The sequence below is a fragment of the Aquarana catesbeiana genome, linkage group LG02, assembly GCF_042186555.1.
Source record: "Aquarana catesbeiana isolate 2022-GZ linkage group LG02, ASM4218655v1, whole genome shotgun sequence".
Classification (NCBI taxonomy): Eukaryota; Metazoa; Chordata; class Amphibia; order Anura; family Ranidae; genus Aquarana; species Aquarana catesbeiana.
Window position 1 is genome coordinate 405,762,878 of NC_133325.1, and position 22,001 is coordinate 405,784,878.

A 22,001-nucleotide genomic window follows, 5' to 3' on the forward strand; every position below is an offset into this window, starting at 1 on the left:
TGTTTTACCACCCCCTAATTTTACGTGTGAAAAAGCACAAGTGCTGCTCCTCTGAAAAGCAATCGGAGTATATGTTGATAGGTGGTGAGGAGGCGATATGTTGCCTTCTCTCTACCCAATTTAAACCCATGATTGCCATGCAATGCACGCATTAGCCACACAGTAGTCCTGCAATTAGAGGTTTAAATCAGGTGTAAGGAGGCGATGCTGTGACCAGTGATCTTTGACTTCTCCTGTGTTGATCAGGTAGATCTCCACCTCCCTAAGGTTGCCCACACCAGGGGGAGTACAACTGGGGGAATCCAGAGTGGAGAAGGATCTGGGGGTTCTGGTAGATCATAAGCTTAATAATAGCATGCAATGCCAAGCTGTGGTTTCCAAAGCGAGCAAAGTCCTTTCTTGTATTAAGAGAGGTATGGACTCCAGAGAGAGAGATATCATTTTGCCCCTGTTCAAATCATTAGTAAGACCTCATCTGGAATATGCAATTCAGTTTTGGGCACCAGTTCTCAAAATGGATATGGGGGAACTGGAGAAAGTGTAGAAAAGGGCAACCAAACTGATAAGAGGCATGGAGGAACTCAGCTATGAGGGAAGTTTAGAGGAACTGAATTTATTCTCTCTTGAGGAGAGAAGATTAAGGGGGGATATGATCAGCATGTACAAATACATAAGTGGTCCATATATTGAACTTGGTGTTGAGTTATTCACTTTAAGGTCATCACAGAGGACAAGGGGGCACTCTTTACGTCTAGAGGAAAAAAGATTTCATCTCCAAATACGGAAAGGTTTCTTCACAGTAAAAGCTGTGAAAATATGGAATAGACTCCCTCCAGAGGTGGTTCTGGTCAGCTCAGTAGATTGCTTTAAAAAAGGCCTGTATTGTTTCCTTAATGTACATAATATAACTGGGTACTGACATTTATAGGTAAAGTTGATCCAGGGAAAATCCGATTGCCTCTCGGGGATCAGGAAGGATTTTTTTCCTTTGCTGTAGCAAATTGGATCATGCTTTGATGGGGTTTTTCGCCTTTGTCTGAATCAACTGTGGGTGAAAGATTGTGTATATGGGATTGTATGATGTTTTTCTTTTTTTTTTATTGGTTGAACTAGATGGACTTGTGTCTTTTTTCAAGGTTTTGTTCATCCTCCAGATGATCCCAATTCTGTTACCCAAAAAAATGTTCACAAAGTTGAGAAGGCTACTAACAATTTTTTATCTGGAAAGGTGCGAGCCCTAGTTAGACCTACCATTTTCTTACTAAACCCACACCTGAAGGAAGATTTGGGCTCCCTAACCCATATACTTACTATAAAGCAGTGGAACTGACTAGAATCCTCAACTGGTGCTTGGTGGAGTTCCTATGGTTCCCACCAAGTAAACTGAGTTCCTTTTTAAATCTTGAACTACAGATAGCAATACAAGCTGCCTTCATTTTATCTGCAATGGTCAGCTACAGCCTTTAGAAGACCCCGAATAGTCCTATGAGATACAGTTACTGTTCAGGTATTCAGAAACTCCTGTTGGCATGTGGCCAACAGGATTCCTTCCTTCATCCCTAATATATGGTAGGATTTTCACAAGTTAAAACCCTTTTGGACTGAGATAAATTAACTGATCAAAGACATGACTGATAAAAACCCACCAGATGACCCATTGCTCTGCCTACTACACTCTACTCTCTATTAGGATGTAAAGTGTTCTACCCCCATCTACATAAAGCTGCTAAAAGTCTGATCCTACTTCAGTAGAAAAGAACACAAACACCTTCTGAAAGTTATTAATTTGGATTAGTAAATTATATTATGGCGATAGAGAAGAAGGTACACCTCTGTCAAGATGAATACAACAAGCTATACCATATTTGGGCAACATGGATCAATTTTACTGCTAACCTGAATATGGTGTAAGCAACACACCAGTCATAACCACTCCCAATTGCTTGGATTGTTGCCTTGCATATATTTTCATCTTATCATTCTGTTACAAATATGTTGTTATATGACCCTCCACTGGCTTTGGTTAATGTTCCATTTAATATCCCCTCCTCACTTATACTCACCACGGCCCCTGTCACCCTAATAATGGGACAATGTAATTGAAACTTGACAAGAAAAGAGCCCATCGCTCCCTTCTGGGAGAGAGGTTTCGCGTCAGACAAGAATGTGAGATTCTTTTGGTCAGTAAGAATGAGAACCGGCACAGTGGTACCTTCAAGGAGATGTCTCCATTCTTTCAGGGCTAAAATGATCGCCAACAGCTCACTGTTATCAATCTCGTAATTGCACTCCACAGGTGACAATTTCTTAGAAAAGTAACCACAAGGATGCGTAGGACGTTGAGACAGAAGGGCTCCAACACCAGTCTCAGAAGCATCAACCTCAAGGATAAAAGGTAACGTAGGATCAGGATGTGCCAACACAGGAGCAGAAACAAAGGCAGCCTTGAGACTCTCAAAGTCCTTAACGGACTCCGGAGACCAACTCTGTGGGTTACCGTCCTTTCTGGTCATATCAGTCAGGGGCTTGACCAGAGACAAGAAGTTACAAATAAACTTCCAATAATAGTTGGGAAAGCCCAGGAAACGCTGCTGAGGATGTAAACCCATGGGTTGGGGCCACTGTAAGACTGCGGAAAGTTTTTCTGAGTCCATCGAAAAACCAGCAGTGGAAATGACATAACCCAGGAATTTAACCTGTTCACGGTGGAACTCGCACTTCTCCAGTTTACAGTAGAGATTGTTCTCTCTTAGTTACTGTAGCACACGACAGACATCTGTGTGGTGGCTCTTCAGGAACTTGGAAAATATGAGGATATCATCGAGATAAACCACCACACATAACTGCAACAAATCTTGGAGGACATTGTTAATAAATAAAACTGCCGGGGCGTTACAAAGGCCAAAAGGCATTACGAGGTACTCATAATAGCCTGTTCTGGTATTAAACGCAGTTTTCCACTCGTTTCCCTCCTTAATCCTCATGAGATTGTATGCCCCTCTCAAATCAAGCTTTGTGTAAACCGTTGCTCCCTTGAGGCAGTCAAATAACTCCATGATCAATGGAATCAGACAGGCATTCTTAATTGTGAAATGATTGAGACCCCTATAATCAATACAAGGTCTCAGTTCACCACTCTTCTTCTTCACAAAGAAGAAACCAGCGCCAGCATGAGACGAGGATTTGCGGATGAAACCTCGAGAAAGTGCGTTTGCGACATACCCTTCCATGGCCCAATCCTCCAAGACCGACAAAGGGTAAACCCAGCCACGAGGGGGTATGGCACCAGGTTGAAGGTCCATTGCTCAATCATACGACCAGTGTGGAGGAAAACTACCGGCTTGACCTTTGTCAAAGACATCCCTAAAATCACGGTACTCCTCCGGCAGGGAGGAGAGTGAAGAGGTGCACAGGACCTTGGCTACCTTCTGGAAGCATGACTTACTGCATTGTGGCGACCAGGAGAGAACCTCAGCACGGAGCCAATCAAAAGAGGGGTTGTGCATATGTAACCAAGGATAACCAATAACCAGCGGAAACTTAGGTGAGGAAATAACTTGGAATTGGATTATCTCATGGTGAAGAGCCCCTACAGCCATGGACAATGGAACAGTCTCATAAATCACATGGGCAGGCTGTAGAGGTCTACCATCAAGAGCCTCAATGGCAAGTGGAGTATTATGCAGCTGCCGTGGAATCGAGTGCTTCGATACAAAGGTAGCATCAATGAACAGGCCTGCAGCCCCAGAGTCGATTATAGCCTGTATCTCGACGGACAACTCAGCCCAAGAAAGGGTGACTGAAACCAGGGGCTTATCCTTCTGGATAACTGGGGACGAAACAACGCCACCTAGGGTCTGTCCGTGACACAACCTCAAGGTTCGAGCGTTCACTGGATGGGTAGGACAAGACTTCAAAAAGTGACCTGCCTGGCCACAATAAAGGCACAATCTCTCCCTCCTCCTAAAGGTTCTCTGATCCGCAGAGAGACGCGTTAAACCCAAGTGCATGGGTTCACCTTCACTGACCGACTCGGTACTAGGAGGCATGGAAGGTGTGGGAGGAACGGGTGGGACTGCTAAGCTCGGAGACAAAGGTACAGGAGGCTTCTGCAAGCACTCCTTAAAAGAGAGTCTTTCTCTGAGTCTGGAGTCAATGAGGATGGCAAACGTGATCAACTTCTCTAGCTCACCATGCTTCACTATTGCCTGCAGACACTCATTATTGTACCATTCTCCAGCCCTTCGGTGAATAAACAGCCTTCTGCTGCAGCCAAATATTTTAAAATTTGACTCATCAGTCCAGAGCACCTGCTGCCATTTTTTTTGCACCTCAGTTCCTATGATTTCATGCATAGTTGAGTCACTTAGCTTTGTTTCCACTTCAGAGGTATGGCTTTTTGGCCACAATTCCTCCATGAAGACAACTTCTGGCCAGACTTCTCTGGACAGTAGATGAGCATACCTGGATCCCACTGGTTTCCACAAGTTCTGTGATGATGGCACTGCTGGACATCTTCCGTTGTTATAATAAAGTATGATGTGCCTTTCATCTGCTGTATTACATTTCCATAGCTGACCACTGAATTTGCAGTCCTGAATGTTGCCTGTTTCTTTGTGCTTGAAACCCCAGTCCCAGTAATCACCTAAAACAAAGCAATCTACCACTCACAAGTTCGAATAGCCACCGGTATACAGTCAAAACTGTCAAAAACTGTCAAACTGGGCAATAAATGTACTTCCTCTGTAAGTTAATTGAAAGATTAAATTGAAATTCATTTAAAACAGGAAAAATGGCAATTTTGTCGAAGGTGATCAAATTATTCTGTCACATTTGATGGAGCAATTTTGATCCCATCTCCTTGCAATTGATTGATACCACCATTTTATGTCTTCAGCAAAATTACTGTTTATGTTGTAATCAATAAAATATGATTTTTTCACAATCCTAGCTAACTATGTCTGCCTAGCAATTGCAAGCTCACTAAACAGCTTTTCTCCAATGTATCTCAGTAGAGAACAATTTCCAAACCAACAGATAATGTCTCTTCCTTAAGAGACCTAGCAATAGCCATGTAGGCTTTGAACATAAAACTGTAATTGGCATGGCGTGTGTGTATATGCGAGCCAACCATCTCACCAGGTTAGCTGCTTTGCTGTCAGAGGACAATTTGATGATTCCATGTTGATACTTTTATAGAAACATTTCCCCATGTTTGAAGGTAACACTTGATGGGAGAAGTGTTAATAAGGAGTGTGACACTGGGGAGCTATAGTTTGCTAGATGTGGATAACAATGAGATATACCTATCAAGTGCTTTGAGCCGTTGTGCATTGTATTGTGTGGCTCCGAGCAACTGCTTTAGGTGATCATGTTTCAATTAGCCTTTTGTCACTATGTCATTACAACTGATCCTCTTATAGGTTGCTCTGTATTTTGTGTTTTTGTATATAATTTTGGCACATATCAGTATATGCAGTTGGAAGCCATTTTCCACTAACAGACTGCAGTTGCATTTCATTTTTTTTATCACTGGCATGTAACAAAGGTAGAGAGGTAGGTCCAAATTATCCCAGGGTGATAACACTGCTCCTTCATAGATGCAGTGCAGTGAGTGAGAGCTGTCACACTAGGACAGGAAGTGTGTTATCTGCAGAAACACCAGGTGAAAATAATAAAAAAGCCAGAAAATGGAAATTAATGTGACCACTTCATCTAAAGACTGTAATGTCGCGTACACACAATCGGAATTTCGGCCCGCAAAAGACCAATGAGAGTTTTTGGTCGGAAAATGCGACCATGTGTATGCTCCATCGATCTTTTGCTGGCGGAATTCCAGCCAGCAAAAGATTGAGAGCATGCCCTCAATTTATCGGTCGGGAAAAGTTCCTATCCGAAAATGTGATCGTCTGTGGCATTCTGACACGCAAAATCCCTACGCATGCTCGAATACAATTCGACGCATGCTCAGAAGCATTGAACTTCATTTTCTCGGCCCCTCGTAGTGTTGTACGTCACCACGTCCTTGACGGTCGTAATTTCAGCGAACTTTTGCGTGACCGTGTGTATGCAAGGCAAACTTGAGCGGAATCCCGTCGGAAAAGCCGTCATATCTTTTTCTGACAAGAAATCCGCTCGTGTGTACGCGGCATTAGACTGCAATATATTACATTTTTATGTGTGGATTTAGATACACTTTAAGAATTTTATTGAATCAAGGCCCAAGCTTTTCTCCAGTGTTTAGCCACCTCATCCCCTTCCTGCCCATGCCATTATTATGTTTTCAGCTCTGCCACACTCTGAATGACAATTACTCAGTTATGCAACACTGTATCCAAATAAAATGTTTTTTTTTTTTTTTTTTGCTTCTTTTAGACAGATCTTTTTGGTGGTATTTAATCACCACAGTTTTTGTTTTTTTTGCTAAATAAACATTACAGACTGAACTCAACAACTCCCCCCTTTAGCTGCAGAGGCAGCGGCTGGGGCAGTACATCTGCCATGGCTGTAATGCTTAGCTTCACAGCTGTGGCAGGAATTATACCCCCTGTACTCCCGCCAATTGTGACTTACCCAACTGAATGAGTTTGCTTTTGCGGGGTCCAAAGGGTTAAAGCACGTGGTTAAAAGCTTTGCATCGCCTCCTCATTGGCTCTTAAATGCTCTCTGAAGAGCGACTCGAACATGGATGGCTTTTCAGAGAGCATCACACTTGTGAACAAGTCCTTTTTGTGACGCAATAACTGCTGTGGCCGTGGTCAGGGACACTGTACCTGGTGTGGCGGTGATTAGGAAAAATATGACTGGTGTATTGGTGTAACTGGTGTGGCGGTGATTAGGAAAAATATGACTGATGTGTCAGTGTAACTGGTGTGATGGTGATTAGGAGAAATATGACTGGTGTATCGGTGTAACTGGTGTGGTGGTGATCAGGGATACTGTATCGGTGTAACTGGTGTGGTGGTGATCAGGGATACTGTAACTGGTGTGGCGGCAATCAGAGATACTGTGACTGGTGTGGTGGTGTTCAAGGAAACTGTAACTGGTGTGGCAGCGATTAGGGAAAATATGACTGGGGTGGCGGTGATCAGGGACACTGTAAATAGTGTGACAGTGATCAGGGATACTGTAACTGCTGTGGCGGTGATCAGGAATACTGTAACTGGTTTGGTGGTGATCAGGAATACTCTACCTGGTGTGGTGGTGATTAGGGATACTGTAACTGGTGTGGTAGTGATCAAGGACACTTTAACTGGTGTGGTGTTGATCAGAGACAATATGACTGGTATGGCGGTTATCAGGGACACTGAAACTGGTGCAATAGTGATTAGGGACACTGCGATTGAGCGGCGATAATTAGGGACACTGAATGGTGACAGTATGTAAAATAAATTATAATATTATATTTTTTTACAATTTTTATTTTATTTTTTTATAATTTGTTTACGTACTGTCACCAGTGCACAAATACCGCGCACGGTATATATGGTATCGTCCAATTACATATATACCATGTGAGATATATCTTCAAAGCTTGTGGCCATTATTGTGGATTTTTAACTGAAAAAAAGTTTTGTATGTAATTTTAATATTTGACAATTTTCACGCTTCTTACCCATCCACTGATATGTGGTTGTATGCAGAATTCATTTTTGGGCAACACTTGACCACTAGTGTGAACTACCTGGGGTCATATGCTTATTTGTTATTTGAGTCTGTTTTCTTTTTAAAGAAGAACTCCAGGCAAAATGTTTTTCTCCCATCTTCTGAGCTCAAGACTGGTCCCCGCCGCTCCTGCCCCCCCCCCCCCCCCCTCCTGCACACCAGCGTTCTTGTGACTGGACTGTTGCTGATGTAATCACTTCCATAGACTGGCTCTGGACAGGAGGATGGCAGGAACAGTCTACCACTGCAGTGGGGAGAGCGGTTTTCCAGAGGATTGAAGGATCGGGTGCATGGGGTAAAAAAAAAATTTCATGGAGTTATGCTTTAAGTGAGCAACTCTGTATAGGACTCTTGCAAGACGTTAATTTGCTGTGACAGAAAGCTACATACACCATCACAGGATGGTACTGTGGGTGCATACATTAATACAGTGCCACGTCCCAATCATATAACAATAGAAGTTGAAAGTGGAAAAATTGACTTTCTAGGCACCACTGATAAAAAACTAATTTTATTTATATCAATTTATACACAAGATTTAAAATGACATTTTAAAAAACAACACTGTAGCATTCTACAGTGGAAAACTAGATATCTCCAATGATAGCCAATGGTGTCATAAGTATTGAGCCAATAAGCCCAGATACAGGGGACACGGCTATAGAGGGGATACATAGCAAAAGAGCAAGCTCTACATGTTTCGCGGGAACCGATTCTTCAGGAGATGGTGTATAATTTCTAGAGAAGGAGACATTCAATAAATACAATATATATACATATGTGGAAATATAAGTTATAATATAAGAAATAATATAAATATAGTGTAGAAATAGTCTGCACTATATATATATTAACACACTTTTGGTGTTGAAACTTACCTTGTCTTCTTTTGGTCTCTATATATTTTGTTACCAGGCATGTCTCCACATTCTGCTCACAGCTCTCTATGCATGCCCTCTCCTGGTTTGCTGTTTTCCAGACACAGTCATGTTACATTATGTTTTTTATTAAATTGAAAACTTATATTTCCACATATGTATATACAGTATATTGTATTTACTGAATGTCTCCTTTTGTATAAATTATACACAAGCTCCTGAAGAAGCGGTTCCTGTGAAACACGTAGAGCTTGCTCCATTGCTACGTACCCCTACGTACCCTCGTGTCCCCTGTATCTGGGCTTATTGGCTCAATACTTACGACACCAACAACTATCATTGGAGATATCTAGTTTTCCACTGTAGAATTCTACAGTGTTGTTTTTTAAAATGTCATTTTAAATCTTGTGTATAAATTGTTATAAATAAAATGTTATTTTTTATCAGTAGTGCCTAGAAAGTCAATTTTTCCACTATGAAAATTCTATCTGTTTCCTTCTTTGGATGTGTTATCAGAATTTTTTAATAACACTATGAAAAAAATTATTTAAAACCCCTGAAAGCAGAGGCCTTGTAGAATAAAAAGACGGTTTTTGCAATTTTTTTATGTTGAAAAATATTTGTCAGACTGCTTATCAAATTCATATTTTCCTAATTTTTCATAATAATTTTTAGTGCAAACACATACAATATAATAACCAATCTTTTTGTAAAATAAATAAGATGGAATTGTGTTGAGTAAATAGATACCGAACATGTCAAGTCTAAAAATTGCATGCACCTATGATATCACAAAAATGTTGGTACCCAAAATTCTCTATATAGTGCCTTACAAAAGTATTCACCCCCTTAGCATTTTACCTATTTTGTTACATCACAGCCTTTAGTTCAATGTTTTTTTTAATCTGAATTATATGTGATGGATCAGAACACAATAGTCTAAGTTGGTGAAGTAAAATTAGAAAGATATATACATAAAACTATTTTTCAGAAATAAAAAAATGATAATTGGCATGTGCGTATGTATTCACCCCCTTCGTTATGAAGCCCATAAAAAGCTCTGGTGCAACCAATTACCTTCAGAAGTCACATAATTAGTGAAATGATGTCCCTTTGTGTGCAATGTAAGTGTCACATGATCTGTCATTACATATACCCCCTTTTTTGAAAGGCCCCAGAGGCTGCAACACCTAAGTAAGAGGCACCACTAACCAAACACTGCCATGAAGGCCAAGGAACTCTCCAAACACGTAAGGGACAATGTTGTTGAGAAGTACAAGTCAGGGTTAGGTTATAAAAAATATCCAAATCTTTGATGATCCCTAGGAGCACCATCAAATCTATCATAACCAAATGGAAAGAACATGGCACAACAGCAAACCTGCCATGAGACGGCCACACACAAAAATTCACGGACCAGGCAAGGAGGGCATTAATCAGGGAGGCAGCACAGAGACCTAAGGTAACCCTGGAGGAGCTGCAGAGTTCCACAGCAGAGACTGGAGTATTTGTACATAGGACAACAATAAGCTGTACGCTCCATAGAGTTGGGCTTTATGGCAGAGTGGCCAGAAGAAAGCCATTACTTTCATCAAAAAACAAAATGGCACATTTTGAGTTTGTGAAAAGGCATTTGGGAGACTCCCAAAATGTATGGAGGAAGGTGCTCTTGTCTGATGAGACTAAAATTGAACTTTTTGGCCATCAAAAAAAAACATTGGTGGCAGCATCATGCTGTAGGAATGTTTTTCACCAGTCAGGACTGGGAAACTGGTCAGAGTTGAGGGAAAGATGGATGGTGCTAAATATAGGGATATTCTTGAGCAAAACTTGTATCACTATGTGTGTGATTTGAGGCTAGGACGGAGGTTCACCTTCCAGCAGGACAATGACCCCAAACACACTGCTAAAGCAACACTTGAGTGGTTTAAGGGGAAACATGCAAACACCAACACCACATCACACTGGGCCTCTTACCCTCAGATATAGACCACCAAATTATAAGTGGTCTAACAGTGCTCAATCATCCACCAAACACAGTCAGGCTCCCAATTCCAAACAGTCAGGCTCCCCTAGCCCCAACCAATCAACACGAGCCTCACAGCAGGTGGAGGCAAAGCCTACTGCGAAGCTCGTGTTGATTGATCGGGGCTCAGGGAGGGCGTCTGGCTGGCTCGGAGGTGAGTCAGGCTGCAGATCCTGTGAGAGAGGGGTGGCGGCCTTTAGAGGGACAATCATAGAAGGGAAACCAAGATTGAGCCATAACCTCTGTGAAGTCTAGTGATAATACTGTACACTATCACTGTACTAATGACACCAGCTGGGAAGGGGTTACCATCTAGGACGATCAAGGGGTTAACTGTGTGCCTAACAATGTGTAATGTGTGCTGATTTTACTAACAGATTTCTTTGTTTTGCAGGGATAAGAAACAGAGAGATCGTTCCCTCTGTACAGAGCCCTGTGTTGATTGCAGGGAAGCAGGCAGCGATGTACCAGCACATTACTTTGCCTGCACGGGCTACATGTCTGCAGTACATTGCAGGTGGGCAGGCGGCAGGTGGTTAAAAACAATTGAAGCCTCCAACAGTTCAGAAGTTTGCACTATAAAAATCAGTGGCGGTGCGTCCATTAAGGGTGCATGGGCGCCGCCCCCTCACCAGCAACCTCCCTCTATGACTGATGGATAGATTCATGCATAGCATGAATCTATCCATAGCCAGTGGCGTCACTAGGGTTGGTGTCACCTGGTGCCGAAAAAATTGGTGTCACCCCCCTCCACCAACTACCTCAGTACAGACCCCCCCTCCACCAACTACAGACCCCACTCCATCAATATAGCCCTCCTCCCTCAGTACAGACCCCCTTCCATCAATATAGACCCCCCACTAAGTACAGACTCCCCGCCCTCAGTACAGACCCCCTCCATCAGTACAGACTCCCGCTCAGTGCAGACCCCCTTTCCTCAGTATAGACCTCACACTAAGTACTGACCCCCTCCCTCAGTACAGAAACCCTCCCTCAGTGCAGAGTCTGCAGACCCCCCTCCATCAGTATCAACCTCCCACCTCAGTGCAGACCGCCCCATCAGTACATACACCCCCCTCGGTGCTGACCCCCATCAGTATAGAATCCCCACTCAGTGCAGAGCCCCCATTAGTATAGAATCCCCCCCGTGCAGAGCCCCCATTAGTATAGAATCCCCCCAGTACAGAGCCCCCATTAGTATAGAATCCCCCTCAGTGCAGAGCCCCCCATTAGTATAGAATCCCCCTCAGTGCAGAGCCCTCATTAGTATAGAATCCCCCCAGTGCAGAGCCCCCATTAGTATAGAATCCCCCCCAGTGCAGAGCCCCCATAAGTATAGAATCCCCCTCAGTGCAGAGCCCCCATTAGTATAGAATCCCCCCAGTGCAGAGCCCCCATTAGTATAGAATCCCCCTCAGTGCAGAGCCCCCCATTAGTATAGAATCCCCCTCAGTGCAGAGCCCCCCATTAGTATAGAACCCCCCCAGTGCAGAGCCCCCATTACTATAGAATCCCCCCAGTGCAGAGCCCCCATTAGTATAGAATCCCCCTCAGTGCAGAGCCCCCATTAGTATAGAATCCCCCCAGTGCAGAGCCCCCATTAGTATAGAATTCCCCTCAGTGCAGAGCCCCCCATTAGTATAGAATCCCCCTCAGTGCAGAGCCCCCCATTAGTATAGAATCCTCCCAGTGCAGATCCCCCATTAGTATAGAATCCCCCCAGTGTAGAGCCCCCATTAGTATAGAATCCCCCCAGTGCAGAGCCCCCCATTAGTATAGAATCCCCCTCAGTGCAGAGCCCCCATTAGTATAGAATCCCCCCAGTGCAGAGCCCCCCATTAGTATAGAATCCCCCTCAGTGCAGAGCCCCCATTAGTATAGAATCCCCCCAGTGCAGAGCCCCCATTAATATAGAATCCCCCCAGTGCAGAGCCCCCATTAGTATAGAATCCCCCCAGTGCAGAGCCCCCATTAGTATAGAATCCCCCAGTGCAGAGCCCCCATTAGTATAGAATCCCCCCAGTGCAGAGCCCCCATTAGTATAGAATCCCCCCAGTGCAGAGCCCCCATTAGTATAGAATCCCCCTCAGTGCAGAGCCCCCATTAGTATAGAATCCCCCCAGTGCAGAGCCCCCATTAGTATAGAATCCCCCCAGTGCAGAGCCCCCATTAGTATAGAATCCCCCCAGTGCAGAGCCCCCATTAGTATAGAATCCCCCTGCACATGTCCACCCACATACTGTATACATGAAGTTTACAGACCTCAGAACAGCACGGACAGATGCACACAGCCGTGTGTGTCCCTCAGGCTCCTCCTCCTCCTGTGTGAATGTAAACAGAGAGGAGGGGGAGGCGGCTTCAGAACGCTGTGCTGAGGGATACAGCGCAAGTCCCGTGGTGCAGATCAGGGCAGCGGGCAGTGTTAGCGGTGCGTGCCGCTACCTACGGGTGTCACCCCTCTGGCGGGTGTCACCCGGGTGCGGCCCGCACCCCCCGCACCCACCTAACAACGCCACTGTCCATAGCTGCCGCCACCCCCTATTCAGGCGGCCGGCCCCTTTTCAGACGCCAGGCGCCTGAATTATAGTGGCGGGGGTGTATTTTTTTAAGCACCTGTATGCTCCAATAGGCTTCAAAAAAGGTGAATTCGGAGTGCACTCGGAGTCCACCCAGGTGTGTTAGAAAACTGAACCGCCTCTCCACCAATCAGGTAGCGCGGGTCTGATACCCATCACCTGATTGGCTGAACGGACGGGCGCTGCGATTGGACGCCTAACAGGAGGAGGGGAGGAGACGCATGGAGGACACAGCTCACCGCTGTCTGACCTGCTGCAAGGTCCCACAGCTCACCGCCGTCACCCGCTACCTGACTCACCACCGAGATAGGGTGAGTGCCGGGCGGAGGGGTCACAGTGGCAACTTTTTATGGGCACAGTGGCAGCATTTGATGGGCACAGTGGCGGCATTTGATGGGGCACAGTGGCAGCATTTGATGGGGCACAGTGGCAACATTTAAAGGGCACAGTGGCAGCATTTGATGGGGCACAGTGGCAGCATTTGATGGGCACAGTGGCTGCATTTGATGGGCACAGTGGCAGCATTTGATGGGGCACAGTGACAGCATTTGATGGGCACAGTGGCGGCATTTGATGGGGCACAGTGGTGGCATTTGATAGCACAGTGGCGGCATTTGATGGCACAGTGGCAGCTTTTGATGGGCACAGTGGCAGCATTTGATGGGCACAGAGGCAGCATTTGATGGGCACAGAGGCAGCATTTGATGGGCACAGCGGCAGCATTTGATGGGGCACAGTGGTGGAATTTGATGGCACAGTGGCAGCTTTTGATGGGCACAGTGGCGGCAATTGATGGCACAGTGGCTGCAATTGATGGCACAGTGGCTGCGTTTGATGGCACAGTGGCTGCGTTTGATGGCACAGTGGCTGCGTTTGATGGGCACAGTGGCTGCGTTTGATGGCACAGTGGCTGCGTTTGATGGGCACAGTGGCTGCATTTGATGGCACAGTGACTGCATTTGATGGGCACATTGGCTGCGTTTGATGGGCACAGTGAGGCTGCAATTGATGGGTTATTTCAGACTTTTTTCAGTTTAAATTTTGAGCACCAGCTGCCATTGGTAAAAATGCACATGCAGCCTGCAAAACAGAATATTACAATGAATATTCATCTTTACAAAACATTATAAATATAAAAAAATAATTAGACAGTTGTGTCACAGTCTATGAATCATAGGAATTTTCTATCCCAGGCGATGATGTCACTCAGGTATTTGCTAAAGGGCTGTGTGACACATTAGGGACAAAAGGAAACCGTAAAGTGTGTGATTCATCAGACTTGGTATCTTTGACATAACCACGATTGAGCAACTCCCAGAATGATAAAAGGGCAGCCAGAACCCTGGATAGGAGTGTAGTATTACAGAGAAAAAAGGAAGTTGTGATAAAGACAAGGAGGGACACACAGGGGAGAGGAAGATAAAATATAATGCCAGAATTAAAGGGAAATAATAAAGGACAGGTATAAGTAAAAGATAATAACATAATTTCACATATTTTTGTATGTATACGAGTGCATATGGTCACCATGGTCTAAAGGCAAGATTTTATTTGCAAACATAGTTCCAACATACATATCTACCACAATATTACCCAGCATTTTTTCATTTTATATAGGTTCTTATATAGCGCTTTCAATTTTATATAGCACTTTACATACAGTATCTGACAAAGTGAGTGCACCCCTCACATTTTTGTAAATATTTTATTTAAAAAAAATGAAAAAAAAAGAAAAAAAAATGAATGGCGTCCTGTGATATCAGTGAACAAACATAATGGAAGCTGCCCCTTTAAAAGTGAACAGGTCACCAAATGCTGCAGGAAAATTATATTAAAGGATGAGGCGCTAGCGATGTTCAGTGAATCAAAAATGCAAATACAAATAAATAGCAATCTAAAAGTCCATATGTAATAAATCCAAACACCAAATTGTGATGCTCAAAATCGGCTTCCTAGTTCTTCACCACAAGTGCTCAAGAGGTGTGTGACCATTTACCAGAGAATTATGACCCCTATTTACAGGAAGGTCAAACAGCGCTTCTGGAATACCAATTGATTCCACTGAATAGGGTTTAGGTCTGGAGACATGCTTGGCCAGTCCATCACCTTTACCCTCTGCTTCTTTAGCAAGGCAGTGGTCGTCTTGGAGGTGTGTTTGGGGTTGTTATCTCGTTGGAATATTGCCCTGCGGCCCAGTCTCTAAAGGGTGGGGATCATGCTCTGCTTCAGTATGTCACAGGACATGCTGGTATTCATGGTTCCCTCAATGAACTATAGCTCCTCAGTGCCGGCAGCACTCATGAAGCCCCAGACCATGACACTCCCACCACCATGCTTGACTGTAGGCAAGACACACTGGTCTTTGTACTCCTCACCTGGTTGCCGCCACACACCCTTGACACCATCTGAACCAAATAAGTTTATCTTGATCTCATCAGACCACAGGACATCGTTCCAGTAATCCATGTTCTTAGTCTGCTTGTCTTCAGCAAACTGTTTGCGGGCTTTCATCATTAGAAGAGGCTTCCTTCTGGGACGACAGCCATCCAGACCAATTTGAAGCAGTGTGCGGCATATGGTCTGAGCACTGACAGGCTGACCCCCCACCCCTTCAACCTCTGCAGCAATACTGGCAGCACTCAGATGTTTATTTCCCAAAGACAACCTCTGGATATGATGTTGAGCACGTGCACTCAACTTTTTTGATCGACCATGGTGAGGCCTGTTCTGAGTGATACCTGTCCTGTTAACCACTTCAGCCCCGGACCATTTCGCTGCCCAAAGATCAGAGCGTTTTTTGCGATTCTGCACTGCGTCACTAACTGACAATTGCATGGTTGTGCGACGCTGTACCCAAACAAAATTGACGTCCTTTTTTTCCCACAAATAGAGCTTTCTTTTGGTGGTATTTGATCGCCTCTGCAGTTTTTATTTTTTTGCGCTATAAACAAAAAAAGAACGACAATTTTGAAAAAAAATGCAGTATTTTTTACATTTTGCTATAATAAATATCCCCAAAAATATATAAAAAAACATTTTTCCCTCAGTTTAGGCCAATATGTATTCTTCTACATATTTTTGGTAAAAAAAAAAAAAAAAAATCGCAATAAGCGTATATTGATTGGTTTGCGCAAAATTTATAGTGTTTACAAAATAGGGGATAGTTTTATGGCATTTTTATTTTTAATTTTTTTTTTATTAGTAATGGCCGCGATCTGTGATTTTTATCAGGACTGCAACATTATGTCCGACACAGCGGACATTTTTGACACATTTTTTGGACCATTGTCATTTATACAGCGATCAGTGCGATTAAAAATGCATTGATTACTGTGTAAATGACACTGGCAGTGAAGGGTTAACCACTAGAGGGCAGTGAAAGGGTTAAGCATGTCCTAGGGAGTGATTCTAACTGTGAGGGGGCTGGGCTTGAACACACAGGACAGTGATCACTGCTCTTGATCACAGAGAGCAGTAGATCACTGTCCTGTCACTAGGCAGAATGGGGAATGTTTTGTTTACATAAGCATCTCCCCGTTCTTCCTCTCCTTGACAAAATCGCGAGCACCTGGCGGACATTGAGTCAGCAGGACCCGCGGTCACGGACACGCTCGCAACACCGCTTCTTAAAGGGGACGTACCTGTACGCCCTTTTGCCTGCCAGTGCCATTCTGCCGACGTACATCGACGTGCGCTGGTCGGCAAGTGGTTAAACCGTTGTAGGGTCTTGGCCATAGTGCTGAAGCTCAGTTTCAGGGTCTTGACAATCTTCTTATAGCCTAGGCCATCTTTATGTAGAGCAACAATTCCTTTTTTCAGATCCACAGAGTTCTTTGCCATATGGTGCCATGTTGAACTTCCAGTGACCAGTATGAGAGAGTGAGAGCGATAACACCAAATTTAACAAAAGTGTTCCCCATTCACACCTGAGACTTTGTAACACTAATGAGTCACATGACACCGGGGAGAGAAAATGGCTAATTGGGCCCAATTTGAATATTTTCACTTAGGAGTGTACTCACTTCTGTTGCCGGTGGTATAGATATTAATGGCTGTGTGTTGAGTTATTTTGAGGGGACAGCAAATTTACACTGTTATACAGGCTGTACACTCATTGCTGTACATTTACAAAAATGCGAGAGGTGTACTCACTTTTGTGAGATACTGTATATATTGTACTTTCACATCAGTCCCTGCCCTCAAGGAGCTTACAATCTAAGGTCCCTAACTCACATACATACACATAGTAAGTCCAATTTAGACAGAAGCCAATTAGTAGAGTGTGCTCATCAATATCCGGGAGACTGCGGTCATGTGAAGAATCAAACATTAGGGCAGTTCTTTCACTGTGTGCAGTAATAAATTGCTGATGAAGGAGGCGTGGCTTGTCTCCTAAATGCACCCCTATTGGCTACACTGAAGGTCGGGCTGACAAGTCATTTCCAGAGGCTGACAGCTCTCTCCCTGTGGCGTCCATCATAGCTCCGGATCCTCTGTTCCATGGGTCCCCTGGTTTTCCGGCATTGGCTTTTCCTGGACTGTCGGACCTCTCTCCCTGAGGCCTGAGGCTATATATATATATATATATACTGTATATCAGTGCCTTGAAAAAGTATTCATGCTCCTTGAAATGTTCAACATTTTGTCATGTTACAACCAAAAACGTACATGTATTTTAATGGGATTCAGAGATCCACAGCTCAGGTGGGCGAATCTGTCCACAGTACAACTATTAGTCATGCACTCCACAAATCTGTCCTTTATGGAAGAGTAGCAAGAAAAAAGTAATTGTTGAATTAAAGCCATAAGAAGTCCTGTTTCCAGTTTGCGAGAAGCCATGTGGGTACTCAGCAAACATGTGGGAGAAGGTGCTCTGGTCGGATGAAACCAAAATTTAGATTTTTGGCCTAAAAGCAAAATGCTATGTGTGGTGGAAAACTAACACTGCACATCACCCTGAACACACCATCCCCACCGTGAAACATGGTGGTGGCAGCATCATGTTGTGGGGATGCTTTTCTTCAGCAGGGACAGGGAAACTGGTCAGAGTTGATAGGAAGATGGATGGAGCCAAATACAGTACAATCTTAGAATAAAACCTGTTAGGCTGGGTTCACACCATCGCGAATTGGATGAGGGATCCCTGCATCCAATTTGCAATAGCAGGAGATTTTGACCGGCTGTCTATGGAGCCAGTTCACTTATCTTCGCAGCAGGTCCGGTGCGTTTTGCAGAAAAATGCTGTGCATCTTTTGGTCCATTACAGGTGCAAATTCAGCCCAAAATTTGGGCTGAAATCGGACCTGAAACAGTGACCCAGCATGCACCGGAACCCTGCTGTGAGACAGACCCGTCTTAGGTGTTCACTTTCCATCAGGACAACAACCCCAAACATACAGCCAGAGCTACAATGGAATGGTTTAGATCAAAGCATATTCATGTGTTAGAATGGGCCGGTCAAAGTCTATATCTAAATCCAATTGAGAATCTGTGCCAAGACTTGAAAATTGTTGTTCACAGACGCTCTCCATCCAATCTGACAGAGCTTGAGCTATTCTGCAAAGAAGAATGGGAAAAATATCACTCTCTAGATGTGCAAATCTGGTAGTGACATACCCAAAAAGACTTGCAGCTGTAATTGCAGAAGAAGGTGGTTCTACAAAGTATTGACTCAGGGGGGCTCAGTACAAATGCACAACACATTTTTCACATATTTATTTGTAAAAAATGTTGAAACCCATTTATTATTTCCCTTCCACTTCACAATTATGTGCCACTTTGTGTTGGTCTTTGACATAACCCCCCCCCAAATTTACGTTTTTGGTTGTAACATGACAAAATGTAGAAACTTTCAATGGGGTATGAATACCTTTTCAAGGCACCGTATATATACAGTGGGTATAGAAAAGAATCACCCCCCTTTAAAATCATCACAGTTTGTTGCTTTGCAGCCTGAAATGAAGACAGACACAGTTTTTGTTTTATCCAGCTGTTTTTACTAGTGCATCTTATAACATCCAAGTGACAGATATACAGTAACACCAACATGTCAGGGAAGAAATTTCAAAAACAGAGTAACTGAGTTGGGAAAAAAGATCACCCCCTTATGTCAGTATTTTGTTGAACCACATTTTGCTTTAATTACAGGCTTTAATCCTTTGGGAAATGTCTCTACTAATTTTGCACATCTATACTTTGCAATATTTGCCCACTCTTCTCTGCATAACTGCTCAAGTTCAGTTACATTTGATGGTGACCATTTGTGGACTGCAGTCTTCAAGTCATTCCACAGATATTCAATGGGGTTTAAGTCTGGGCTCTGACCTTATTATTGACAGTTTTGGATTTTTCTTTTGGATTTTCCTTTGGATTTCTTTTGGATCATTTTATGGACTATTTTTTCTCTTGACGTTTACATAATTGATTTGATCCTTTAGATTATTGAACATATATTTCATGTCATTATGAATTTTTGACTTTTGACTGATATTTTTTTGAGCATTTTGCACTATATTCCATAGAGCAATTTGTACTTTATTTAGGCACAGTTTGCACATTTAGATTTTAAGTGGTATATTTATAATACAGGTGAGGTTTACACTACAGGAGACACAATTTATTAGATTTGGGAGTTGTAGGTAGAGGGATTCAAGAGCAGCGCTGCTTTTCTTTGCATTCTTAAATTTGGCACAACCTGGACAATTTAAACTAAGTTTTTGATGAAAAAATAAATGCCAAAATGGCCAGTAGATTCAAGGATATAGGCAGCTGAATTATTATACAGATTATGACTGTTACTGAAAAGTCATTAACCAATAGGAAAGCTTAGAAGACCATAGAGAATGAGAATGCCCAAGCTCATTCTCAGTGGTCTTCCAAGCCTTCCTATTAGTCAATGAGGCCATCTATCATAATAAAGGATCATTAGGGAGATTTTGGGGGGGCAGGGGCAAAATTAAAGAATTACATTTAAGGGAGCTCCAGTCATTTTGATGTTTATTAAAAGTCAGCAGCTAAAAAACTGTAGCTGCTGACTTTTATTAACAGACACTTACCTGCCCCAGGATCCAGAGATGTCCTAATCATCAAACTAATCATCTCAACTGTGGGCACCCAGCTGTGACATCTTGCGACTTTGCAGTCAGGTGCCAACTGCACATGCGCGAGTCGTGCTGCTCACTGTGAATGGTCCCACAGTCCTCTGAGACCTGTGACATATCCCAGATGACTTCGGGGAGGGAGTGGGGAAGGAAATTAGTGATACGAGCGGAAGTGGGAGCAGGTACCTGTCAAAACCAGGTACCCCCCCCCCAAAAAAAAGTGCCATTTTAGAGAAGAGGAGGGGGAGGAAACCTTACAGCATAACTTCTCCTTTTGGGTGGAGCTCCACTTTAAGTTTAGATGGATATGTCCACCTATGCCTACATCTGTTTTTACAGATTGCCATCACATACTTAGTCTGAACTTGCTATGATTGCAATACTTGTTTTATCTTAAAGGCCAGCTATATTGCAATTTGATACAGTGGCGGCGCTCTCCATGTGTACGGCCCTACATGCAGGGTGCCGGACGCATGGATTCCAATGTTTTTTTTGTTTTTCTTTTAAGCACGTGATTAGAGCTAGAGGCTCTAATAGGCTTCAAAAAAGGGTGGACTTGGGGAGCAGAGCACTACGCCCTGAGCCCACCCAGTTGTGTGACAATAGCAAATGAATATTCGCTATTGTCACACTGATCCTCTTCCCGACCAATCAGGAAGTAGGTCCTGAGACCTGTCATCCAATTGGCTGAAAGGACATCCTATTGGACACCTAGGAGGAGGAGGGAGGAGACGCACGGCGGAAGCCACCGTGATGCAGAGGAGGAAGAGACGCGATGGAAGCTGCCGCCCATAGGAGCTCTGCCCGCCCGCGACCTAGGTGTGGTAATTGTGTGGCTGGATGACTGACCGACCGACAGCGTGTGTGTGTGTGTGTGTGGGGGGGGGGGGTTGTTTGCCGCCCCCCCCCCCCAAAAAAAAAAACAGCCACCACTGATCTGATCCCAGGCTAATACAAGTATTCATGTAGCACTTGCTGAGTATGCTTACGATCATAGTAAACTTTCACTATTGCAAATAGAGAGTTTAATTTTTTCTGAGGAGAAAAGGGAAGGAAATGTTTTTCGTGCACATAACGAGAACAAGCACCAAACGAGTTGCATACTGTATAAGAACACAGCCAATCCTGGCAGAGGACAAGCACTTGTACTCAGAGTCGATCTGTGGATAGTATAGGAAAGGAAAAAAGAAACAGAGAACATTGACCTGAGGTGTGCCGAGGTCACATGGTCAGTATGCCTAAAAAGGGGCATACCCAAGTATGAAATGAAATGAAAAGTAAAAGAAAAGAAAAGGGGAATGGGTGGGTGGGCCATGAGAGTCTACGACCACAAGGGGAGGAGGCAAAGGAGGGCAGGCCCTATGCAGCCTGACCTGCGGTCAGCCTTACACTTGTACTCGGAGTCAATCTGTGGATAGTATAGGAAAGGAAAGAAGAAACAGAGAACATTGACCTGAGGTGTGCCGAGGTCACATGGTCAGTATGCTTAAAAGGGGGCAAAAATATATATATATTTTTTTCTGACTAGCCTGTAGTTTTGTGATACCTTTTTATTACAAGATATTCTTTCAAAATGGGATCAACTCTTGTTTTTTTTTTTCATCTAATTTCTTGATAGTCCAGTGTCAGTCTGGAGAAGTGGGAGTTCCTAGGCAGGCTACATTTTCATGCAGACCTCCCTTGTAAAAACCACATGTGAAGCTGGCCCTCCATAACTGAAAAAAACTGAAGTCCAATAATTGGAAGGAGAAAGCCA